Consider the following 26,609-nt stretch of genomic DNA (forward strand, 5'->3'; position numbering starts at 1 on the left):
AATGACGAGCTGATGGAGTCTAGGCCAATTCACCGGGTTTTTAATATAACAAAGAAATTTGATTTCACCAAGGGTCAAGACCCTAGTAGGGGCCCATGGTCATGTGGCATATGACATGGAAGGGAGGGTGATGTGGCACCATGATGACATGACATGTGGCATATAAATGCAATCGTTTGGCATTGCCAAGTGGATCGAAAATGAGTGCCACATGGCACTTCCGAAGGAGGCCATGTGGAGGGCATGACATCAACATGATGTGGGTGCAATGGAGGTTTCAAATGGAGCCACTTCTTGGGTGGTGTGGCTATGGGCAGAGGAACCCACTCCAAAGTCCATGTGCCATTTGTTTGTGTATATGGCTCAAAAGTGGTTTTCACCCTTATTACATTATAAGCCATGGTAGGACAGGGGGGTCTTCATGAGTGTGACATGGCATGGACGAGCCAAAAGTGATGGGCAGGTATTCCATGCAGACTTGTGTTGGTGACACTGTAATTAGTTTAGATAGTCACATGGAGACTATGTGGGTGCTATGTGGCATGCTAGGATGATGTGGCTGAGTTTGCTAAGCTAAACTTCAAGTGGCCATAAATTTCAATCTCGAGGTCAGATTGGGTCAAATTTTATACCATTGGAAAGGTATTGAAGAGACAAACATAATGGTGCTATTGGTTTTATGTTTTGAAGAGTTTGGAAAAGAGCAAAAAATGTAGACCCCATTTCCATAACAAGACCTTTGAGAGCGAGTCATCTTATTAACAACCACATTCTACCCTTAGTGTGGTCAATGGATGCTAAGGGGTGTGTTTTAGGATTTCAACTTCACCATTCAACAGGTCAATAAAAAATGCATTATATGTTATATTAATTATCAATATGGATATACACATAAAAAAATGGAAACAAGAGATCCCAATAGTTGTGCAAGCAAGGATAGCTAGCATAACCATAATGGTTACTCCCCCATCATGTTAGTAAACATAGGGATGAACTTATTGGGAAACTTTACCCGAGGTCTGAACAAATTAGATTATATTTCCAAACCTAGCTTATTGAAATTAAGGTTTGCATGTAAGAAAATATTTCTCAAGATCCTATATTAGTGTGTGGGGTAATTGATAAATATATATAATGTAACCTACAACATGTAATTTGTCTCAAAAGGACCTTGTGACCACTTAGAAAAGAAGACACAAAACAAAGCTAATGAGTCATCAATAGTACTACCAAATTATATACATGATGATTCTCTAATGTATGTTGTACTATTGATCTCAATTGAACTATGCCTTAATTTTCCTGCTAGTCCAATATTCCTTCTCCTTGGGATATTCTCATTATATATCACCATCATATTTTTCTTTTCACATGTCTCATTTTGGTTCACCATGGAGCCTTTTTGTTAAAGATTGGAATATCTCCATTAGAAATCCCTTCCATTACTGTAATGAGATAGATTTGATCATTAATATGTATTTCATAAGCTACTCCATCACATCCTCTCATCATATGTCCATTGACACGTAGCCTACTAAAAGAATATAAATTTAATTATTTATGAAACCTATGCAAAATATCTTCTATTAGTTATTCATGAATCATCCAAAGCACTTATCTTATCGCCAAATGAGTTATAACCTTTAGTTTTGGAATTTCCTTTACTTTGGGGGTGTGTTTTTTCTACTTTACTTGTGTATCAAACAATACAATGTGTTTCAATTTTATTGTTTACTTGTTCTATTAAAATTTAGTTTTCCATGACATTCTTCTCATGCTACGTTAATACTCCTATGATCCAAAAAGAAGAAGTAGGACCATTCATTTCTTTTAGTATTCTAAAAGAAATTATTTGCATATATTGACTACAATGAGAAATTGTACATCAACTACTTAGGAGGTTTGGTGTTTCAATGGTCATATCAACACGAAGGTTTTTCATTATCCTTCAATGGGTGAATTTTGTGTCAGACCAAGCAGTAACTCTTCAACCAAAAATTGATTCGTGTTTATTACTTCAGGTAGGTATTCATTAAATACATGAGGGAGAGACTGTTCAGTTCATCTCTCGATGATTGTTCATATTATTTATTTATCTATTTACATTATATTCACCCAATCATGAGGATTAGGTGTCAACATTCCCCCCCTTAATCTGAAGGGATGTTGGTTAGTCCAAGCATCATTCTGAATCATTCAAGCTTTTCTCTTCCAAGCGCTTTGGTGAAGATGTCTGCAATTTTCTCTTTGTGGAACAATGACAGAGATGGATTGTTTTGGCCTCAACATGATGTCAAATGAGATGATATTTAGTATTGATGTGCTTCGTTCGATCATGGAACTTTGGGTTCTTGGCCAATTTTATTGCAGAGGTATTCTCAATCATGAGTGGAGTTAATTGTACTTGTTTTACGTGCAAATATTCAAGAATTTTCCTGAGCCACAAAATTCCTTTTGTTGCTTCAGCTGCTGCCACGTATTCTGCTTCTGTTGTGGAATCTACTGGAACAGATTGTTTGCATCATCTCTAGGAGACAGCTCCTGATCCAAGAATCATAGCATATTCTGAAGTAGATACCCCAGTTTCTTTGTCTCCATCGAAGTCTGAATCAGAGTATCCAATCAAGCTGAAGTCGTCCACCTGTGTATACTTGATTCCAAAGTCTTGAGTTCCCTTAAAGTACCTTAGAACTCTTTTTGCAGCAGGCCAATGTCCCTCACAAGGCTTTTGCATAAACCTGGAGAGGATTCCAACAACAAACGGAATGTCTAGTCTGGTAGTAGTTAGGTAGTTGATACTTCCTACAAGCTGTCTATACTTTGTTGCATCGTCAAATTCTTTTCCTTCAATAGATGTGAGCTTTAAGTTTTTTCCCATTGGAGTAGTAAGAGGATTGCATTCTATCATGCCATACCTGTTCAACAGATCTCCAATGTATTTCTTTTGAGAAATAAATATGGACTTCGAATGTTGGGTTACTTCAATGCCAAGATAGTAATGAACATAGCCCAAATCAATCATTTCAAAACTTTTCACCAATTCCTTCTTTATGGATGTAATGTAGCTTTCATTGTTCCCTGTCATCAAAAGATCATCTACATATACCACAAGATATACAACTGTTTTGCCAACTTTCTTGACAAAAAAATTGCATCATCAAGATTATAATGTTTGAAATTGAGTTTCAGAAGATGCTCAGTTAGTTTTTTCATTCTAGGCTCACGGTGCTTGTTTGAGGCCATACAAGGACTTCACAAGTTTGCATACTTTATGTTCATGTCCTTTAACAACAAATCCTTTAGGCTGAGACATAAAAACACTCTCTTTTAGATCTCCATTTAAGAAAGCAGTTTTTACATCCATTTGATGGACTTTCCAACTGTTCTGAGCTGCTAGTGAAAATAGTGTCCAGATGGTAGCCCATTTTGCTGTGGGCACAAAAGTCACCTCATAATCGACCCCTTCCTTCTGTGCAAAACCTTTTGCCACAAGCCTAGCTTTGTGCTTGTCAAGTGAGCCATCAGCTTTATACTTGTTCTTGTAGACCCACTTGCAGCCAATTGGTTTGGTTCCTAATGGAGGATCAACCAGCTTCCAAGTGTTGTTCTTTATGAGGGCATCATACTCCTTTTTCATTGCTTCTTTCCATTCATCATGAGAAGCACCTTCTTTGAAGGAATTTGGTTCAAAATCTATAGACAAGTTCAATTCACAATCATAAGAAACATCCATATCAATAGGTGAATTAGAGTCATCCACATCACCTCCATTTTTCCGGTTTGAATTTCTAGCTCCTGTCTTTCCAATCTCATCACGATGAACACTTTCAAGTGTCTTTGTCAGCCACTTTGGGGGAACTTTTTCAGATTGTCCAAGCTGCTCTGTTGATTGAGTTGGGACTGAATCAAGATTGAGTCTCCCAATTCTATCAATCACATCACTTAAAGCATCATCCGTTGTTGGAGTTTCATGTGGGGGAGACGGTATTCTTTGGAGGTGTTTGAATACCCCAGAAAGATACACTTACGACTTCTAGCACCAAGTTTGTTTCTATGTACCTTTGATATCAAGGCATAACAGGTGGAACCAAAGACCTTGAGATGCTTTACCGAAGGAACATGTCCATACCACGTTTCATATGGAGTCTTGTTTCTTATAGCATTAGATGGACATCTATTCTTTATATATGTAGCACATAGAACAGCATCAACCCAAAACATTATCTTTACATTTTTGAAGAAGAGCATGGATCGTACCATATTTAAAATTGTCCTATTCATTCTTTCAACTACACCATTCTATTGTGGATTATAAGGTACAATTGTTTGATGTTTGATCGCATGTTGGCGAAGATAGGTTTCAAATTCATTTGATGTGTACTCTTTTCCATTATCAGTGCGAATAGACCCAATATGAGATTGTGCATCATTTTCAATCCATTTATGAAAATTCTTGAATGTTTGAAAAGCATCAGATTTGTTCTTCAATAAATAAACCCAACACATTCTGGTGTAGTCATCAATAAATGTCATCATATATCTATTTACATTTGCAGAAGGAACATGCATTGGACCACATAAATCTGAATGAATGAGTTCAAGTTTTCTATGTGCTCTTGAATGTGAATCATGAAAAGACTGTTTGCTATGATTTCCTAGAATGCAAGCATCACATTGCTTAAGTTTCCTAGGAATTGTAGGCAAATCAACAACACCATTTTTCTTCAACAAGCGGAGACTGTCATAGTTCAAATGTCCAAATCTAGCATGCCATAGTAAACTTGATGGAAGTGTACATTCTTCATGATTGGAATTGTATGAGAAATGTTGTGCACGAGCAGAGGTTCCTTGTAGCTTAAGAAGCCTTTCTTCTTCTATTCCCCTCATGACAAGTGAGTGGTGAGATGCTTTTCTTACCTCAAGCTTGCCAACGAACATATGAATGGAGTGACCTTGCTGGCGGATGTGGACCAAGGAAAAAAAGTTTCTCTTGAGCTGTGGGAGATATAGAACATGATCCAGAAGAAATTCTGGAAGACCAGGCAGTTTAAGCCTGATTGTGCCAAGCCTTGACGGCTTGATTTTTGATTGGTCTGCAAAGTATACTGCTCCATCAACATTGTCAGTGAAATCTTCAAAAAATTCTTTTATATGAGTCATGTGGTAGGTTGCTCCTGAATCAAGCAAACAATCATTTTGTTAAATACTGAATCCATACAGGTGAGGATAGTTTTAGATAGAGGAGGAATGACCTGTTGTAGAGTTTTGTGAACCCAACGTTTTGGACTACCAAGTGAGTCCATCATCAAGGGAGGATGCGTCAATACACATTCTCCAGATCTTGATGATGGACTCACTTGGTAGTCCGAAACGTTGGGTTCACAAAACTCTACAACAGGTCATTCCTCCTCTATCTAAAACCAATCATTTTTCCAAGAAGCAAGTGAAGCATTAAATAAATCTTCATTTACTCCAATGTTACATTGTGCCACAACATAGTTAGTGGATTCAGGTGCTTTACCTTTGCCTGTATCATCAGTTTTACCTTTCTGTTGGTTTCTTTTCTACTCAATTTTTTCCCATGGTAGCTTGCATGTAGAGGCATCATGTGATCCATTTCTTTTGTAGCGTATGCAGTGCAAATATGCATTTTCTCCTTGAGAATGTCTGCCCCCCTGCCTCTGAAATATATTCCTCTTCCTCTTTGATCACCTCTTCCTCTTGAAGAATCTTGAGTAGGATGCTTTTCTTTATGAGCAAGGCACACAGCCTCTTCGGAAGATTTAGGGGCTGTCTTCTTTCCAAAAGCTTTCTACCTTTCAGCAAACTTTTTCACAAGAAAGTCAAAGGTGATATCTTTAAGATTTCCATTTGCTTGCAATGACTTAAGATAATTGGAGTAAGTAGGATCAAGTGCCTTGAGAAAAGCAATAAGAGGAATATCCAATTCAACCTTAGTGGATTTGATATCATGCATTATAGACTTTACTTCAGATGCAAGAGCAAGAGGATCATTATTTTGCAGTTCGAGAGTGAAGAGTTTAATCATGAGTTGAAAAACTTCAAGTGTAGAATGTGAGTCATAGAGTTCTTTCAGCTTTTGTAAGGCTTCAAAGGCAGTTGAATATGACGAAATATGGTGACTCACCTCTTCATTTACAGATGTTGCGATTAATGCATAAGCTTTGTTGTTCTTGTTTTTCCAAATGACGAGCTCTTTGTTTGAGGTAGGATTACTGATTCATTGTCTCCGTCTTCGACACACACTCCTTTCCACAACTCATTGAAAATGACGGTGTGTTTTATCATCTCGGACCATTCAGGATAGTTCTCCTTGCCAGTGAGAACTATTCCCACCATGGATATGATTGAATGCATACTGTAACAAAAAAACCTCTGCTGAAAATTTTTTACTCTTAATGGAAAAAAAATATAGTTCTGATGTGACTGGACAGCAAACTCAAATTGAAAGCAAATGTCAATACCCCAGAGATATATATTGCAGTATTTAAAATATATATCGGTTTCTTCTTCTTCCTTTTTTTTTCTTTTTTACATTCATTAACCAATGCCGCCCTTCAAAAAATTTTAACACACAACTGCGATTTTAAAACATGCACAAAATCAAGCAGTGTACCAAAAACTGGAAGAAATCTTGTCAGCGTACCAAAACAGTCATTGTATAGGCAACATACTAAAATAGTTCAAGATACCAGTAGTGTTTCACAAAATCAGGCAGCGTATCACGAGTTCAAACTTAGGATAGCAGCACACATACAAAACTTATTTTTTTATTTAAAAAAAACATTCAACCATATCGCTGCATGCCTTGAGGGACGACTTTCAATCCTTAATGTCCCTCACCACTTCACCCAACTTACTGTCGCTGAGGTATTCGCTAAAGGAATGTCAGGGAGTTTTATACCAATGAAAGGATCATTTCGCGCACAGTCTTCAAGCTATCAATGCATATGTGAACAACACCAAGATTTACACAAGGTAACAAAGAGCTAACACACGGACTTCAGTCAACCACAAAGATGAATGCATTGTTCAATGCAGGTATGGATGCACAAAGATGAACGCATCGTTCAACGTAGGTCAGAACGCACCATTCAATGCAAGCACAAAGATTTTGTATCAGCTATACTACAACAAGAAGAGACTACACAAATAGCAATTGGGATAGACATTAGATAGGGGAAATGGCAGTATGGACAACACTTTTGAATGGAGCAGCGCATTGTATGGAGCAGGCTTTTAAATGGAGAGCAGAGGAGCAGAATAGGGAGTTACAAATGGCATAAAAGCTAAAAAAGGAGCTGGCTATGATACCATGTCAAACCAGGCAGTAACTCCTAAACCAAAAATTGATTCGTGTTTATTCCTTCATGTAGGTCTTCATTAAATACATGAGGGAGAGACTGTTCATTTCATCTCCCGATGACTGTTCATATTATTTATTTATCTATTTACATTATATTCACCCAATCATGAGGATTAGGTGTCAACATTTTGTATGCAATACAGATGGAAGTCTGTTCTTGAAATCTTTGTATTACGAGTTCATGAGTGCTTACCATTGTAAATCATTGAGTTATTGTCTCTCTCTTGTACATGGACTATGGATATAATATGAACCAGTGGTTTCCAACCACTAATTGAATTGTACAAATGATCCATAAACATATCTTCATATATAACATTAACCTTCCATTTTCTCATATTCTAATAGTCATTGGAAGATTAGATGAATGGGTATTTTAGGATCTCCTACATGTCATTCACCCACCATGTATCCATTCATATTTACCTTTACTATTCATTTTCCATTAAAAAAAAAAATCTCCTCATCTTGTAATAACATAACCACCCTATAGGGGCATGGAGTATGCCCTAAAACTATTTTTGCTTGCCTAAAAGTTCGTCTTACATAAGGAAACTGGTTAACGACCGAAGACCTAGAGGCATCTCGCATAAGTGAAAGCCTACCCCCTTACAGACCACCAACGGGTTATTCAAGACGGTCTGGTTTTCCTTGAATAACGGTGATAAGACTCGGTTAGCAGTTAGAGATAGTTATCCTCGCTCCTCCTTTGACAACTGAGTTATGATAAATTTCCTCACTTGTGATAAAAAAAATAACCACCCTATCACTCTCTCCACTTCACTAAAACCTTTCCTAAACTTATATGCTAATTTAAATGTATAAACTTATTTGAAATTAATAAACACAACAATAACATTAATTTTTTTTATTATTTTTAAATTCCCAATTACGCACCCTACACCCTCTTCTCTTTCCCAAAAAAATAACCAAAGAAAAAGCCTAAAAGTAAAATAGTTGACTCTTGAGTTATTGTTCTGTCACTTTCTACATCTGACTTATTAGGTGGGAAGCGACTAACGCAGAGATTGACATCCAATAACTCAAAAGCCAACTGCATCACACTCGTGGTGGGAGTTGGATGATTTCAAAGTTTCCAAATTACCTACCCTACGCCCTCTTCTCTTTCCCAAAAATATAACCAAAGAAAAAGCCTGAAGTCAAATAGTTTACTCTTGAGTTATTGTTGTGTCACTTTCTACATCGGGCTGCTTAGGTGGGAAGCCACTGACGCAAGCATTGACATCCAATAACTCAAAAGCCCAACTGCATCACAGTCGTGGTGGACCGTTGGAGTAGGATGATGCAGACATTGACATACCAATAACTCAAAAGCCCAACATGAAAATCGTTCCATGTTAGAGTTTATACGTAAGTTTTGATATTTTATATATTTCCAATTAAATTTTAGTTGTTTTTCGTGTTGCAAAGTAAAGCAGCATATAAAATCTGTACGATTTCTACACACCGACCGTGGATCACGTGGGTGTGTTTAGTGGGCAGTGCCCTCAGCGTTTGACGTTAATAACGGTACTGTCGTCTTTCCAACCGTCCAAAATCCCAACTCTGTTCAGATTTGAATGGGGATTCTATTAAATAGTTTTTCGTTCAACCTAAAACCATCCCATCGCCCAAATAAAAGTTTCTTTGATAGCTAGGGTTATTTTGTCACAAAGATGGCACGCAAAACTTAAAAAACAACATTAAAAAAACCCTAAACTTGCTTGGGAAAATTTAAAAGACAACATTAAAAAAACTCTACTCTCAATTCAATTTGTGGTTGTCCATTAAAGATATTCGTGTCTGCCATAAAAATTCAAGCAATTCACGGTTGTCCACCTGACCATTTCGATTTAACTTCTCATTCATTTGTCTCTTTAAGCGCTGAATTAATTCAATAATCCTCATGGACTCATCGGTATCACTAGATGGTCGACTTAATAACCATTTCAAACAGCGTTCAATTGAACATAACTCAAACTTTCTTATAAGAAAATAGCCATATTAATTTTTGCAGGTCACAGGTTTTACTTTTATACATTGCGCAGCCCAGTGCATATGGATATGGGGATTTGTACAGGCAGGGATATGGCGTCAACAAGACAACGCTCAGAAGCATTATGGACGTTAGGCATGCGGGGCTTGTATATCTAGATTAACCAGAAGAGATATGGTCGCATTGTCGAAGCTTTCAATACAATCTATTTCGACTTGTTTACACTCCAGAAAAGATCAGCTAGGGTTTGGTTCCAAGCTTGAAAAGCGTCGGAAGTCCTTAGCAAACGAATCCATGCACATCACACTTTTTTTTGTCAGACAGAAAAATCATCATAGATTTATATTAAGATAATAAAGATCAACAAGACATTGTTTGGGGACAGTGAGAAATGCCCAACTATAACACCATATAGAACGGATTTGACCCATCCCAAGGACATCAGAGTCAAAAAAGCTACATAGGAATGAGTAGCTACACATTCTGAACAGATATTAAAAATGCAAAAAGTCACAATAAATCACAATCCCATGTCACTGAAGATCAATGAACTGGCTTTATAAGCCAAAGAAAGAAGTCACATTCCCTTGATACTGAAATCATGTATAAGAAAGGAAGATCCATCATGGAGAATTCTCAATGACCATAATCCCGGCTTCATAGCAAGGCCTTCCTTGGAGAGAAGGTCAGCCTGGACATTCCTGGAACGAGGAATATGCTGGAATGAAATCTGCTTCATAGTGTTTCGAAAATGCCTGATTCTGCTTAACCATCCGAGAAGATGAGGACTGCTAATGAGACCATTCCCATTAACATGATCTATCAAAGATTTTGAGTCACCATATGTTGAAATTCCTTGGATGTCAAAAAAGTCACAAAAAGCAAGCAGACCTATAAGGGCCCGAGCCTCGGCCATAGTGTTTGAACCATGCCTTCCATGCCAAGATAGAAAATATTGAAGGTTGTCATCCATGATGATGTGAACTCCGCAACCACAGCTGTAGTTTTGCTTAGCTCCATCAAAGAAGGCAACAGGTACCTAGAACGAAGAGGCTTCTGACACTTTTTTACAGAACTTTTTTACAGACTTTATTAATCTGAACATTGTCCTGATGAATCGAGTCATGGCAAGCCAATATGCAATGCAGGGATGACTTGAGAGGTTCCTTTGATTCTTGGAAGATTTGAGCATTTCTCCATTTCCAAAGAAACCAACAGATTATGATAAACAAGGATCGCCAGGAAAGACTTTGTTCGCTCCACCATTGAAACGCAGCCTGTACAGAGGGAAAAATAATGTAAGGAAAACCGAAAAACATGGATAGATCATACCAGATCTGGAGAGACGAGGCATAGTGGAAGAACATATGAAGGTTTGTTTCCTCAGGTACAAGACACATGGCACATCTACTCGGCCCCTGCTAGCTTTTCCTTTGAAGGATTTCCCATGATAGGTCCCTGTTGTAAAAGACCAACCATGAAAAAATTATCATTTTGAGAGGGCATCCTGCCTTCCAAAAGCAAGGAGGGAAAAGCGGGCTGGAGCATGGCATGCACATCACACTTTGCTCTTTAGGCTTTAACAATTTGCATTAAAATGCTCTTAAAATATTTGTTATTTTAATGGTGTAGGTTTTTTTTAATGGCTATATAGTTTTGTTTTTTTTAAATTGAATTATTACTTAAATATGTAGCAATTGGATGGCTTTTAGTACCACAAGTTAGTTACATTCAATTTTCCTAAACATTTTTTGGATTAGACTCGGATTAAGTGACTACTTCTATATATTATTGTATCTTTAAGAGAAAAGAACCTAAAAAAAATACGATACCTTATTAGAAATATCTATCCGAGGACTACAAATTTTGATTGCATAACCATGCCACAATTTATCAATTCCCCCATTTTCCAAAAAAAAATTGTGTAGGGCCATAAAATAGCGCAAGAAGTTCAAGGCCCGAAAAACTACAAAAAATAGTAAAATGTGCTACGATTAAGGAAATTGAAAGAAAAAATGGTGGGGGTCCAAGTGGAATAGGCTCGTTGCCACCAATGTCCACCTTGATCATTCCTCTCCCCTAAGTGGTGGAAAAAATAACTATGTTCAGTTTTCAATAATGTACTTGTCAAAAGAATAAAGAAAATAATTTTCATTATTGTAACAATGACTTATTAAAGCATGGGTTTCATGCTTGGGTCATCATCATATTAGTCAAAATCACCATTGTGGACTTCTAGGATTAATATTGAGTATATAGAGTCATTGTACATTCGAAGAGACCCTTCTTGGGCTTTCTGATCATGTAAAAAGGTTTTGTATCAAGAAAAATATGAATTATTAGTCCTCCACATCATGTCGGCCTAAGGAAGATCAAGTCGACCTAGAGACCATCATTAGACCCACTAAAAGTCTATATAAAGAAGGAAGTCGAAGTCAGTTGGAAGCATCACCCTCACAAGAAATTCAGACTCATCGAAGACCTATCAACCAGCTAAACTGGTCAACCAATACCTCCGATTTTTTAGTACTGCCAACTATTCCCTGCCATCTTACAACAAATATCTAAAGGGGGCAATGGACATTGGCCACCTGATTACCACTATTTTGAGGGCTTTATGCACTGTTTTCCTTTGTTGTTAGATTCTCCATGGAACTTTTAAGTTTTCTTAGACGGTCCTTTTCGACATTTCAGGTTTTTGTTTCTCGAGCATTGCAAGCGGATTATGACTGATCAAATCACGTCCACTCCTTAGGATCATAAGAACCAACTTGCTTGAAGTTTTTCACCCTAAAAAATTGAGCCAAATTTGACTAAAGAATGGTACATTTAGCAAGGGTGGTTATCCTCCTCTTGAGGTTTGAAATGAGGTTTACGAGGGCTCTGTACTTTTTCTACCCTGAGGGTGGATCAATTGGCCCAGTGAAATCCATGCCCCACTTGTCAAATGAATCTAAAGCCACCTGATGTTGTAAGGGAATTTCATTCTTGGGAGTAGGTTTCCCCATCCTCTAGCACTATTCACATCGACTGGTGTATGTTATTGCATCTTGGTGGAGAGTGGACTAGTACTAGCTAGCTTGTAGAACCTTGAAAACTATCCTCTTGGCAGCAAAGTGACCTCCACAAGGTCCATCATGACAGGCTAAGAGGATGTACACATCTCCTCAAGATTTGATCTGGTCCCAACTTTAAGAGATTGCCCCCATTCATTTTTTTAAATGAGGTTTAGGTCCATCACTCATCTGTTAAGGGGTGTTGGGTGCTTTGTTAAGGCACTTTTTGATGTGAAGTCACTGGCTCGCTGTTAAACTACTTCTTGATGTGAAGTTACTAGTTCAATTCCCCACCGTGATGGTGTGATATATTAGACATGATGAAAATATAGTCAACCAAACTTACAATAATAACTAAAAAAAAAATTATAATTATCTCAATTAGTTGTACTTTGCAAATTAAATATATTATTAATAATTTTAAAATTATTTAAATAATAGAAAATTGTGTATATTATTAGTAATTTTATGATTATTTAAATAATAAAAAAATGATATTTTCCACTTATATCAACTACATTAACTAATTTTAAATAATATAATTATACTAATTTTATTTGAAATTTAAATTAATTTAACTCCAAATTAATTATAATATATTCCACCATTAACAAATATAAAAATACATTACTTTACAATTACAAAACTTAAAAGTTCTCACTAGTACTTAAGTTGTCACGCCCCCAAGCCTACGGTGGTCTTTCAACCGTGCCGGCAAGGTGCGGCACCACCGAACACTTTCTTTTCACCAATACTCGTGCACATGGACTACGCCTAATTCACTTGTCCTTACTTAGTTTGTGTTTCGCAACCAAGTAAAATGCATTTATCCTTTATACTTAATGAAGCCCATACTCATTCATTATCCATATGCAATTAACCAAGAACAATAACAATTGCACACAAGTATAAAGGGAGGGGCAACTCCCGGTAAAGTCTGCCCGACAATAATATATTATAACAGTTCTTCAATAATACATCATCAAGTATACTTGGCAAAACTCCAAGTCTATACTTAGAAATATTTACAACCAAGGCATAGACAGCCTTTACAATACATGTGCCAACCTCATACGGTAGGAGGGTGCTCACCCGAGACACCAAGAACTCCTCCTTTAAGTTCTGCACAAATCCACCTCAAAGCCGTACCTCAACACCTACACTTGTCTTCCGGTAAAACTGCGCACTTCTACGGTAGAGCGCATGAGTTATGCGCACTCTACTTATTTATGTGCCTTCCCTTTTACCCCTATCCAATGCGTAGAGAGAGATGCGAAGTTGTGTGATCAAATGAGGCTCTGCGTTCACTAATATATACGCTAGCCTGCTCAAGTGTAAGGGGTGTCCAGCCTTAAGGCCGACCCCCTAAACTCTGTCATAACGCCCACACAATACTAAAGTATATGTCGGCTTTGCTCCATCGTGCAAGCCTCTCCAATCGTGGTATAAACCTTTCGCTCCAATTCATTTTCGCACTAAGTGTCGTTCTCTCATAAGTATCGTCGCACTTAGCTCCAAACGTCGCATATGATTGTCGCATGAGGTTCGGATGACCGTCGCATAAGAGCGCCCGCCCGTCGCACTATCCACCCGCTCGTCGTGCACGGAGCACCCGCTCGTCGTGCAAGGAGCGCCCGCCCGTCGCTCGCCTGCCCGAGTCGCGAAGGCCTTACATCCTCCTCCACCTGAAATCGTTGTCGTCCTCGACAACATACCATCTCGGTAGCTCTCCGCCAAGATCATCATCAACCATGATGTCAACTCCTCCACATAAGGCAAACATCCTTGCAACATATGTAGAATCCCATCTCCACCATGCTCCACCTTAGCAACCAACTGTCACCAAAATACTCCATCATATCATCATCACCATGTGCAAAAACTGCCCATGCTATGTCAACAAGTGCTAACACACCTCAATCATGTGTCAACATCTCATCTCAACAATATATCAGTAGTCATCTTGATCCATATGTCATCATGTGAACTTCTGTCATGATACTCCAGCATAATGCCAACACATCTCTGTACACTTCGCGACCCCATGTCTGAACTAGTTGGGTAGCTAATCCAACCATCACGCTCAATCCATGAGAGTGAACATCCTCATGTCCTCATCAACTGTTCCTCAAACATCTGCCACATCCTCGACTCATCAAGAATCTACAATCCATGCTCAGGTCCATGGAAACTCCATCCATCTGCAACATGTCATGATGCTTGATGCCAAGCCATCCCTGCACCATCAATCATACCTGCTCAAACATGTTTAAGGACTCACTGCCATGAGCAGCTAACAATGAGCCCCATCTTCTCTTTTCATCTAAGAAGATGTAGAGGGAGTAGAGCCTGAAGGCTCTCCCTCACTAATCAACTCAATCCATCTATCAGGATCCTCAATCTCCATCCTTTGTAGATATGCCTCCCGGTCTTCCTTCTGGATATTCGGCCTCACATATACCTCATCAACATCATCATCATCATCCTCCACCAGCTCTAGCCTTCTTGACAAATCCAAGATGCTATCTGAGAGTGATCTAATGACCAATGACTGCTCCACAAGCTTTGCCTCAACAGTGGACAACCGCTTGTTCACTTTCTCCTTATCCTCCATTTGCATTCCTCCTAATTTATGATCAGGTTTTGTCACACCAATGGTTGGAACACCAATGGGTACATCTTCCCTTCCATCATAAATGTAGAGTTTCCTCAAATGTGGTACAACCATAGCCTCAAATTGTTTCATGAATTCCATCCCCAATACAGCTTCATAGTCATCAATTCGCACTATAGTGAAGTCCACCTTCCCGGTCCATTCACCAAGTGTTGTGTCCACCTTCTCAGCTATACCAAGAATCCCCATAGGAGGAGAATTCACTGTCTTCATTTGTGCCTTTACCGGTACAAACTTCAGTCCAATTCTTCTCGCAGTATCTTCACTCATGAAGTTGTGAGAAGCCCCACTATCCACCATAGTGAGTACATCAGCACCTCCAACCTTCATCTGAACATACTCCAATCTGTTCCTTTCAGGATCTCTTCTCTCATAATCCTCATCAACCACTGCCTCTGAAGTAGCACTCGGGCTCCCTTCACTTGTAGCTCCATTGTGAAGATTAGTAGAAGAATCTTCCACTAAGTGTCTCCCTGTTCGTGAGGTCCTCTCCTCACTTTCTTCATTCTTTCCATCAGATTCAACCTTTCTCTTCAAGGCTTTGAGATGCCTTACCTCAATAGCTAGGCAATCCCACTTTTTCTGATTCAATTCATGTCTTATCTCTAGTTCCTTGAATTCTGCTTCAAGCAAGACCACCTCCTTTGCAAGTCGAGAGGCTTCTTCCTCAATCTGATCAGAAACCCCTTCTTTAGCCAAGGCACGAAGAGCAATCCTTGTTTCAAACAATCTTTTGCTACAATCTGCAAATCCTTGTTTTACTTCCCTTGACTCTTCAAGTAGGTCTCCTTCAAATTCTTCAAAGGTAGCATAACCCAATCTCTGCAAGATAGACATTTTCACCAAGTCACCTGCAATTAGAACCAACCCTTGAAACGGTTTCCTTCACCTGCAGTACCTGTCACGAGCAACCCTGCTCAACAGCTCTAGACCGAGCTCTGATACCACCTGTCACGCCCCCCCAAGCCTACGGGGGTCTTTCAACCGTGTCGGCGAGGTGCGGCACCACCGAACACTTTCTTTTCACCAATACTCGTGCAAATGGACTACGCCTAATTCACTTGTCCTTACTTAGTTTGTGTTTCGCAACCAAGTAAAATGCATTTATCCTTTATACTTAATGAAGCCCATACTCATTCATTATCCATATGCAATTAACCAAGAACAATAACAATTGCACACAAGTATAAAGGGAGGGGCAACTCCCGGTAAAGTTTGCCCGACAATAATATATTATAACAGTTCTTCAATAATACATCATCAAGTATACTTGGCAAAACTCCAAGTCTATACTTAGAAATATTTACAACCAAGGCATAGACAGCCTTTACAATACATGTGCCAACCTCATACGGTAGGAGGGTGCTCACCCGAGACACCAAGAACTCCTCCTTTAAGTTCTGCACAAATCCACCTCAAAGTCGTACCTCAACACCTACACTTGTCTTCCGGTAAAACTGCGCACTTCTACGGTAGAGCGCATGAGTTATGCACACTCTACTTATTTCTGCGCCTTCCCTTTTACCCCTATCCAATGTGTAGAGAAAGATGCGAAGTTGTGTGATCAAATGAGGCTCTGCGTTCACTAATATATACGCTAGCCTGCTCAAGTGTAAGGGGTGTCCAGCCTTAAGGCCGACCCCCTAAACTCTGTCATAACGCCCACACAATACTAAAGTATATGTCGGCTTTGCTCCATCGTGCAAGCCTCTCCAATCGTGGTATAAACCTTTTCACTCCAATTCATTTTCGCACTAAGTGTCGTTCTCTCATAAGTATCGTCGCACTTAGCTCCAAACGTCGCATATTATTGTCGCATGAGGTTCGGATGACCGTCGCATAAGAGCGCCCGCCCGTCGCACTGTCTGCCCGCTCGTCGTGCACGGAGCGCCCGCTCGTCGTGCAAGGAGCGCCCGCCCGTCGCTCGCCTGCCCGAGTTGCGAAGGCCTTACATCTCTTATTGAAATGTTTTAAAGTATTGATTATCAATAAAAATGAAAGCACTGAATGCACCGTTGAATCTAAAACATTAATTTACTTTAGATCATAACATGAGAAGAATTCATTTCTTTACTTACTATATATCGTTCCGAAGAGTGGAAATGACCATTCAAATACTACACTAAATTTTTTGTTATTAGGTAAGTGTTTGTTGTATTTTATTTAAATGATGCCAATATAAATACATGTTTTTGAAGGTGGTTCCATTTTTTTTTTAAAGACGGAGGGTTGGACTTCCTAAATATATGAGGTGTTTTTATTTATTTATTTTATTTTTTTAAAAGAGATTTTATGGTTAAAGGGGTTTTCGATAGACAATGATTAGGTACTCTATTAAGACATTTCTTGATGTAAAGTCATTCGCTGTTAAGGCATTCAGTTTTTAAGACATCTTTTGGACTTATGTTTATTTATATTTGTTTAAGTCTTTATATTCCTTTTTCCTTCTGAATTGAATATAACAAATTTGTAATTAATTTCTAAGGCTTAGGTTTTTAAATATATTTCTAATTCAAGAAGTATATATGAGTTAAAGAAGAGAGTTAAAATTTACAAGTGGCTAGTCGCTAATGGTTAAATGTGCTTTCTTCATCTTGTGGTTTCAAGAAGACCACAAACCAAATCGATAGCATAATATGAATTCTTCTATTGAATGATGATTTAGGGCAAACACCAACTCTAGGACTAAGCTTGAAGCATTCCCTAGGATAATTATGAATCTAGCCCGAAGTTGATGTATTTTGAAAAATGGAAGTTCTATTTCATGGTGATTTAATGACGACCACAAACTAATGAGTTGGTGTTTTAAAGATGACCCCAAGTTCTTGTCTAGAAGAAGTAAGTCTTCTAATGAATGGTGGTTTAAGCAAGACCACAAAAGAAATAGCAGTTTTGGGATGACCACAAAACAAATCATGCTCGTGGAGCATGGTTCTCTCTCTATAGCTACAACTTTGACTTTTCCTCTCAATGATTTAGGCTCTAGGATCTCCCTCTTGGCTCCAGTTTTGTTTGTGGCATAGGATCACTTAATAGGACTTTGAAACTTTGACCTAACAATCAATTACCCCCTTGTCACATATATGGTAAGAAGATGAGAATCTCTCCACTGAAATATATGTGAATACTTGAGAATGAATTCTACAGTATGACTAATATATCTTCTTCCCTATTGATGGCCATTGCCTAGAAACAATTCATTAAAGGTTAATCTTTACTCTTGTAAGGTTCTTATGATTGGAAGGTCTATCTAAAAGATGATTATGTTATTCCCAATGATCACAAGGATGAACATCAAAATGCTAATCCTTCATGTAGCCAACTCGATGAAAATGTTGGCTTTGGGGAATTTGATGTGAAAATGAAGTAGAAAAAGCTGATATTTCTTGAAGGAACCTAGCACTCTAGAGCTAGATTGGGTTGGAGTAGTATGTAATGCAAAAGGAGACTTACTTTTCATACCTATACCAATTCTATGTTGGGTTGTGATTATGGGCATTGAAAGTGCAAATGTAACATCTTCCTATTCATTTGAATTTGAATTCAATGTGGCATCTTTGATATGATCATATGATGGTTATTCTCAAAACTCTTTCTCAAACGAGAAAAGAGAATTGTTTTGAATTAAGTGAAACTAGGATTGGAAAATCTTAAAATTGAATGACTTTGATTAGGCTAAGGTTTTAGTATGAGTAACTAGGGTTTCAATGTGAGTAGAGAAAAAAATATGGATTTTGGTTTTTTTGGGCTATGACCCTTTTTTTATCCTCTTTATAAATGGATGTATTAATAGATTATCTATATAATAAAGTCTTATAATTTACATAAACTACTTTATCTTTATTTCATAAATTTTATTATTTCCCAAAACATTTTATAGTTATACAAACTATTCCTTAATCAGTCTTTCCCATAATTGTTTTTCTCACAATTCAATCTTAATATTGTGGATTACCTCTATTTATATATGATTATGTATGTCAAATCTACCTCTTTTCCTTGCTAATATTAATTAGGTAGACTTAAACACAAAAGATTCTAAACAAAATATTATATTAATCAAAAATAAATATGATTTAAAAAAATAAATTTAAAGTATTTATATAATTATGATAAAAGCGACAAAATATATAATCCAACTGCCATATTAATTTTCTACAATATCATTCATCTTTAGAAGGAAACATATGATTTGATTAAATATAAATATGATTTAAAAAATAAATTAAAATATTCATATATTTATGGTCCAAGTGACAAAATATATAATCCAAGTGCTATAATAATTTTCTAAAATATCATTGACCTGCACATGGGAATATATTAAATTGTAACAGTGAAATTTTTAATATATCGATAAAATAACACGATAATTGCGATAAATGTGGATAATAAAATTCCAAGTGATATAATTTTATTGATAAAACAACATGATAAACACGATAATTGTTGCTGACAAAAGTCCAAGTGATACAATTTTATTGATAATACAACATGATAATTGTTATAATAAAAGCCTAAGTCATACCATACAAAATAGTGGAGAGGTAGAAACCAAAGCCCTACTAAATAATTTAATCTATATTTTAGATTGAGTGACTATATGATTGATGAAAATTGATTTTAAAAAATATAAAATGGTTATATATGATTGATAGTGAAAACACAAGTTGTGCGTAAATTATTACAAGCACGAGCTGCGTATAAATTATTAGAAAGCTAGCTGCCAAAGTTATGCTAAATAAACAATTCAATATTTGTACTTTGCTAAATAAATAATTCAATATTTGTCCTTCAATGAAAAAGGAAATATATGTTTATCTCCCTTCTATATTAATATATGAATTCTGGTCAAATATCATGCACTCTCTAAAATATCAACTTGTTTTGGACCTTAACCATCGCAACTTTTCCGTCTAAAATACCTAGTTATTTTACAGCTTAACCATGGCACGTTTTCCTTGAATTAAAGATGAGAAATAATGTGGGAATGATGTAATAAAATGTGTCCATCAGCGATGGGTAAACAATTTCTGAATGTCATCTAAAATGTTTGTCTTTTTAAAGGTGTAAAAGAACACTTTTTAAATTTCTAATTTTAATTATAAATTGGTAAAATTTAATTTTATAAATTTTTAATTGGAAAAATGGTATTTGGAATAATAATAAGGTAGATATAATTTAATAGAGATTAGATTACAAAACCGTGAAAACCAAACTCCACATAACTATTGGATCACATCTTAAATATTAATTTAAAATTTTAATTTATAATAATAAAAAAAATAATTTAAATAATATTATGAAAATTACATCTTTTATCTTTGCAATAAAATTACCTTTGATTTTGGTATAAAATAGATCCAAGATAAAATAAAATACTAGAATTTTAGTGCTGGGCGTTTAATTTATTATATATTCATACACAATAAAAATATATTTATAAAAAGATTTTTACTCAAAAATTAAGATTAATTTTTTAAGAATGATGATAATTTATTAGTAAACGTGGTTGAAATTTATAAATGGTTTCATTTTATATTAATTATATTTATTAATTTAGTTTATCTTGTTTATGTGTGGTTATTAATATGAGTTTGGTTAAGATTTTATTTTCATGATCCAAAACTGAAAAGTAAAATGGTTTCATTTTATATTAATTATATTTATTAATTTAGTTTATCTTGTTTATGTGTGGTTATTAATATGAGTTTTGGTTAAGATTTTATTTTCATGATCCAAAACTGAAAAGTATATGGGAACAGTGAAATCTTACTTTTTATAAATCACCGACACATAATGATAGGTAGTGTGGCTTTTATATAATTCTAGGTAATGTGGTTTTTATTGAATACAGTGATGAGTAATTGTTAACGATGACTGTTCTACTTTTAATTTGACAACTAAGTTTGTGGATAACAGCCAATGATGGCTATCTCACTCTTGATTTCACAACTAAATTATGATAAATTTTGTAAATGCGAAAATTAATAAATCATAATTGAATATGCTTAATATAACTAAGAATTTGAATTTTTTTAAGTAAATTTAACCCCAATCACCTATACATAGTTTACTATCCATACCTTTAATTATTTCAAATTCATATTTAACTATAAATAAATTAGATTATATATAATGATTATAATTGATTATGACCCATGATTATGTTTTATCAGGATAAACATCAAAACTTGTGTAGCCATAATAAAATCATGTTCGATGACGGTAAGATTCTTCGTCGCGTAAGAGGAAAGCTTTTCCAACGAGTGGTCCTCCCAGGCTGACAATGACAATAACAAATAGTTTAGAACTATCAAAGAAGCCACTTACTTGTTGCGTGTATAGTTGGCATTTCTCGTTGCAGTCCCCACCTGCACAGTTTGATGATAATCTCGCGCTCACTCATTAGCAATAACAGTAAAACATAGAAAACATAGAAATCGTGTTAAACATGTCAAAGATATTGTCGACAAAGGCACCGTATATGGACCCGTCAGGTTATGGATAATATGCTATAAGGCCTGTTTCAAAGGAAGGAAATAAGGAAAGTTTTTGGTACCCGTTTCCTCCGGTCTGGTCTGTGTATTCATTAACCAGAGAAGCTCCATATAAGGTTCCGCAGTTCTCCTTTTTTTATTGTGAGACTGTTTGCCTCCGACTCAGAAACATGGAGTCCACAACTGATGTTCAGTTGAAGATCGATGAGAATGGTTGGGTTATTCAAATCAAGGGAAGTTTTGATGTACAAGAAGAAGAGGAAGAAGTGAAAGAATTATGTATGTCTGTCTTTAATGTGCCCAAAGAGTTATTGGCGGTGAAGCCTGAAGCATACACTCCTCAGTGCATTTCCATCGGCCCCTATCATCACTGGAGATCTGAGCTCTATGACATGGAGCGCTACAAACTTGCAGCTGCTCGTAGATTTCAAAAAAGAATCAGCGGACTCAAGTTTGAGTCAGCGGTTGTGGAGGAGTTTAAGAAGCACGAATGGCGAATCCGGAGCAGCTACCACAAGTTCCTCGACTACAAGGAAGAAACCTTGGCGTGGCTCATGGCTCTCGACGCAGTCTTCCTTCTCGAGTGTCTACAGTTTTATGTCAGACACGCCGATGAAAACTCGGACGCAGACGTCAAGCAGCTTGGACGAGTCCTAGATCCGAGTGGCACCAGTGCTGCCCACAATTCCATTGTCAGAGATCTCATGATGCTCGAAAATCAATTGCCGCTATTTCTATTGCAAAAGCTTTTGGAATTGCAGTTGTGTTCTGAAACGAAGGCAGAGGAGAGACTATGCACCCTGATGAGGCTTGTTTGCCAAGAATTTTCGCCTTTCAGCTTCAACCTGCCCGAGGATTCGAAGATCCGTACAAATGAGAGAGGCCACATACTAGAGGTGCTGTACTACGCTATCGTTCCTATTTCCAACAATCAAAACCCAACTACTCCGAAAGAGGAAGAAAAGAAAGAGAATGTTCCAGAGGACAAGTCAGCCGTTACACGAGCCTTCAGTTTATTGTGGAATGCTGTCTCCTCTCTCAACATTGGTCCCGTTCGATTTCTCACGAACTTGACTCGGAGAGCGCTCAGCGGGAGGGCTGTGCAGGTCGTAATGAAGTTGCCCTTACGTCTTCTTTCCACTCTTGGGAACCTACCTATTCTGAGTGCATTAAAGGGACCTTTTGCTCTTCTGGTCAATAAAGATGCCAACAAAAATGACGAGGAGGAAGGAAAAGGGGAAGGGGAAGGGGATGAAGCATCCGTCAAGATCATACCTCCCACAAGAGACGAACTGAGCATACCATCTGTGGCCGATTTGTACTCTGCCGGACTCAAATTTGCTCCTACCAACGGCGATCTCACCTCAGTACGTTTTGATGTGAAGACTGCGACACTTTACCTTCCAAAAGTAAAGCTGGACAACAACACAGAGATAATCCTGAGAAATCTGGTGGCTTTCGAAGCTTCGGCTGCGCCAGGTGCGATGGTTTTCACACGATATACTGATTTCATTAACGGGATGATCGACAGCGAAGCGGATGTGAGATTGTTGAGACAAAGTGGAATTATCTGCAACCACCTCCAAAGCGACAGAGAGGTTGCGAGCTTGTGGAACAGCCTGGGTAAGTGCGTTCGTCTCACAAAGGTCGGATATCTGGACAATGTTATAGATGATGTAAATAGATATTATAATAGAAAATGGAATGTTGCAGTGGTGGAGTTCGTCAACGAACATATATTCGGGTCGTGGCAATTCCTATCTCTGGTAGCTGCAGTTATACTTTTAGTGTTCACTTGCTTGCAGGCTTTCTGCTCTGTGTATGATTGCAAGAAGTGGGTAGCCCAGCTGCAAGACTAGAGATACGCCCCCAGAATGTTGCTGGTGGACCAATTGCATTTACAATGTTGAAAACTGCCACTTCTAATGCCCTTTGTAAGATTCTTGCTTGATTGTCCTCCATTTTGTGTGTTGTGGTATGCTATGAGTATCACTGTTGACGGGAATTTTTATGCGAAATCTTCGGATTGCTAAAAGTGACCTTCAACTTTATTGTAGAATCAGATTAGAAGGGCCACTTCACAAAGTGATTACTGAACTTTCTCGTTTTCATGGTATTTGTCCTCCCTGCTGTGTCTTGTGGCTTCATCTGAACATTACATTCACACGTATTCTTATTCTTGAATTTTAGAGTGAGAATCCTCTCGCAGATTTTAAAGCGAATTACGAAATTAACCATTAATTTTTTTAACAATTCCCATCGTTAAAGATAACCTAACAAAAAGTAGGAATTTTATTATGTATAAAAGTATTTTTTTTTATGTTTCTCCATGTCCATTTCTATGTTCCTTCATCGATGCAAAGACGGTCAGTCTGTGAAAATGTAAAAATCGCAGATTGTGAAACATTTGATAACCCTTCCTGGGAATGGAAGCTGATTAGGGCAGTCAACATTCACAACAGTTGTAAACTTCCCAGGTAGTCTACTTTTATGACTTCCTTTTTTTCACTTTTATAGTATAACCTTAATTTTTAGGCCAATAGACCTTCCTATTGAATTACTTCCGTTGTCAACACTTTCATTCTCTTATTGAAATCTGTCAAGCATCCCTCGATCAGCTGCTCATCCCTCGATCAGCTGCTCACTGTCAGGCCGGATCTAAAATACAATTCAACCTGCACATCTTTGTATTCAAAATAGCATCATATTGCAAAATATACAAATAACTAAAAATAGTTGCAAAAAATCTGATAGAAAATAAAGCTCAAAGTACGATAGGCCTTCATATTGAATCACTTAAATCTGATAGAAAATAAAGCTCAAAGTACGATAGGCCTTCATATTGAATCACTTCCGTCGTCAACACTTTCATTCTCCTATTGACATCTGTCAAGCATCCCTCGATCAGCTCACTGTCAGGCCGGATCTAAAATACAATTCAACCTGCATGTTTTTGTATTCAAAATGGCATCATATTGCAAAATATAGAAATAACTAAAAATCGCTGCAAAAAATCTGATAGAAATAAATCTCAAAGTAACATGGGAGTTCTCGTCTCGCTATTAGGCCGGATCTAAAATACAATTCAACCTGCATGTTTTTGTATTCAAAATGGCATCATATTGCAAAATATAGAAATAACTAAAAATAGCTGCAGAAAATTTGATAGAAATAAAGATCAAAGTAACATGGGAGCCAAAAGCGCAAAAGCAAAAGAAAAATGGGCATGTGCAGACCCAAGCAGATTGTGCTTGCAAATCCAAATATATGGACAAAGATCTCTTCAGTGAAATGTGTTGAGGTGGTTTCTTGGTTTACAATAAACTAGATCCTCTCAATCCATGTTTCTTGGCTTTTTAAATTAATTCCTCTGAATTAGACCCTCTTCATCCATGCTGAGAGGTGGTTTCTTGTTTTTTTGACTGCTTTTTCCCATTCTTTTACGTCCTTTCAATCGCGTGCCATTCTTTTCCGATCTGCCATTAGTGAAATCTTCTACAGTCATATATTTCATCCCCATCTTCTTGCACTCTTGGCCTTAGAGTTAATCATTTCTTTGGTCTACCAGTTGTTGTTGCTATTCTTCTTCCCTGGCTTTTGGCAAGCACTGGTTAGTATTAAATTATCATTGTTCTTGTTCTTCTTCCCTGGCTTTTGGCAAGCACTGATTAGTATTAACTTATCATTGTTCTGTTCATTCGTTGGAAATTTAAGACGGATTATATGCTTATAATGCTCACGGCAGCATGATTTGAGTTTGACAGGTGGTCACTCTGTAAGGACTTTCTGTGTAAAGCATGATTTGAGTTTGACAGGCGGTCAGTTGTGTCCTCCCATGCGCCTTCAAAATCTCCAAGGTGAATAGTATTTTGGAGTGATTTTTGCATAAGAGAGATACAATTCTTCTCTCCACATCATTCTTGAGACATCTGGTAGCTTTTTTTTCCTTGAGCTTTACTGTGTTATAAAAAAATCCCTATTTCTTTTCAAGTTGGGTTTTTTTTGATGTTATAACTTATTTTTCAACTTGTTCCTAGCCTGAAACTCAATTTCTTGTTTTTTCTTTTAACCCAATGTGTCTTTTTATTTATCATCTTTATGATCTATCATCTATACGGTCATGTAAGTCAATTTGTTTTTATTGTTCGATAGGTGGACAACATTAAACCATGAAGCTAAGAGCTTTGCTCTACTTCTAAGTTGGTTTAGAAGGACATGGTAGAAAAGTGTTCTCGGCATAGGACTCAGTAGTTCTTTTCTTCCTTTTAAATCCAATATGTTTCTTTATTTAATTGTACGAGACTTTATGAAAACATAGGTGGACAACTGGTTGTCGGATTCTCTACTAGGGTATCATGAAATATTATTTTGTTTGAGTGATCGGAGTATAAAATACAATTGTTTACCACCAATTTGCATGCTATTTGCTTGTACTGTGATCGAATGATTGCGGTGGTCCAGAATTGTTGAAGCAATTTTTAGTTTTATTTAGCAATTCAGTATAGTCTCTATCACTTATATATATATATATATATATATATATATATATATATATATATATATATATATATATATATATGATCTTCCATCCTCCAAGCCAAGCTACAGGGTGAGCATCTAACAGTTGCAGGGCATACAATTGGATAGTTGAGGTTCACCCAGTTAGATGGACCATTGCACATGCTTTTGTTGGATCTTAGGCAAAGGAAAACATCTAAGGAGATGGCAATAAAACACCATACCTTTTGAGCCACTATGACAACATGAGCGCCTAATTGATATAAAGTTGCATTTGAGCCATTCCTCTATGTGAATTGTTAAAGAACTCAAGAGAACTATTGGAAGAGTATGGACAGTTTGGAATTTTGTTGAGCCATTTCTCTATGTGAATTCTTAAAGAACTCAATAGAACTACTTGAAGATTATTTTTTTCTTTTAACCCAATGTGTTTTTCTATTTATCGTTTTTTTGATCTATCATCTATACAGTCATGTAA

The 26,609-nt window shown here is 37.0% G+C and overlaps 1 pseudogene; it reads left to right on the forward strand.

Annotated features, from left to right (window-relative positions):
- The first annotated feature begins 21,608 nt into the window (after positions 1-21,608).
- Positions 21,609-23,573, forward strand: LOC149193001 (putative UPF0481 protein At3g02645 pseudogene; annotated as a pseudogene).
- The last annotated feature ends 3,036 nt before the right edge of the window (positions 23,574-26,609 follow it).

Source organism: Pinus tabuliformis, chromosome 2_2 (assembly GCF_031772625.1).
Source record: "Pinus tabuliformis cultivar Carrire ecotype Pingquan chromosome 2_2, CPIR1, whole genome shotgun sequence".
In the NCBI taxonomy this organism is placed as follows: Eukaryota; Viridiplantae; Streptophyta; class Pinopsida; order Pinales; family Pinaceae; genus Pinus; species Pinus tabuliformis.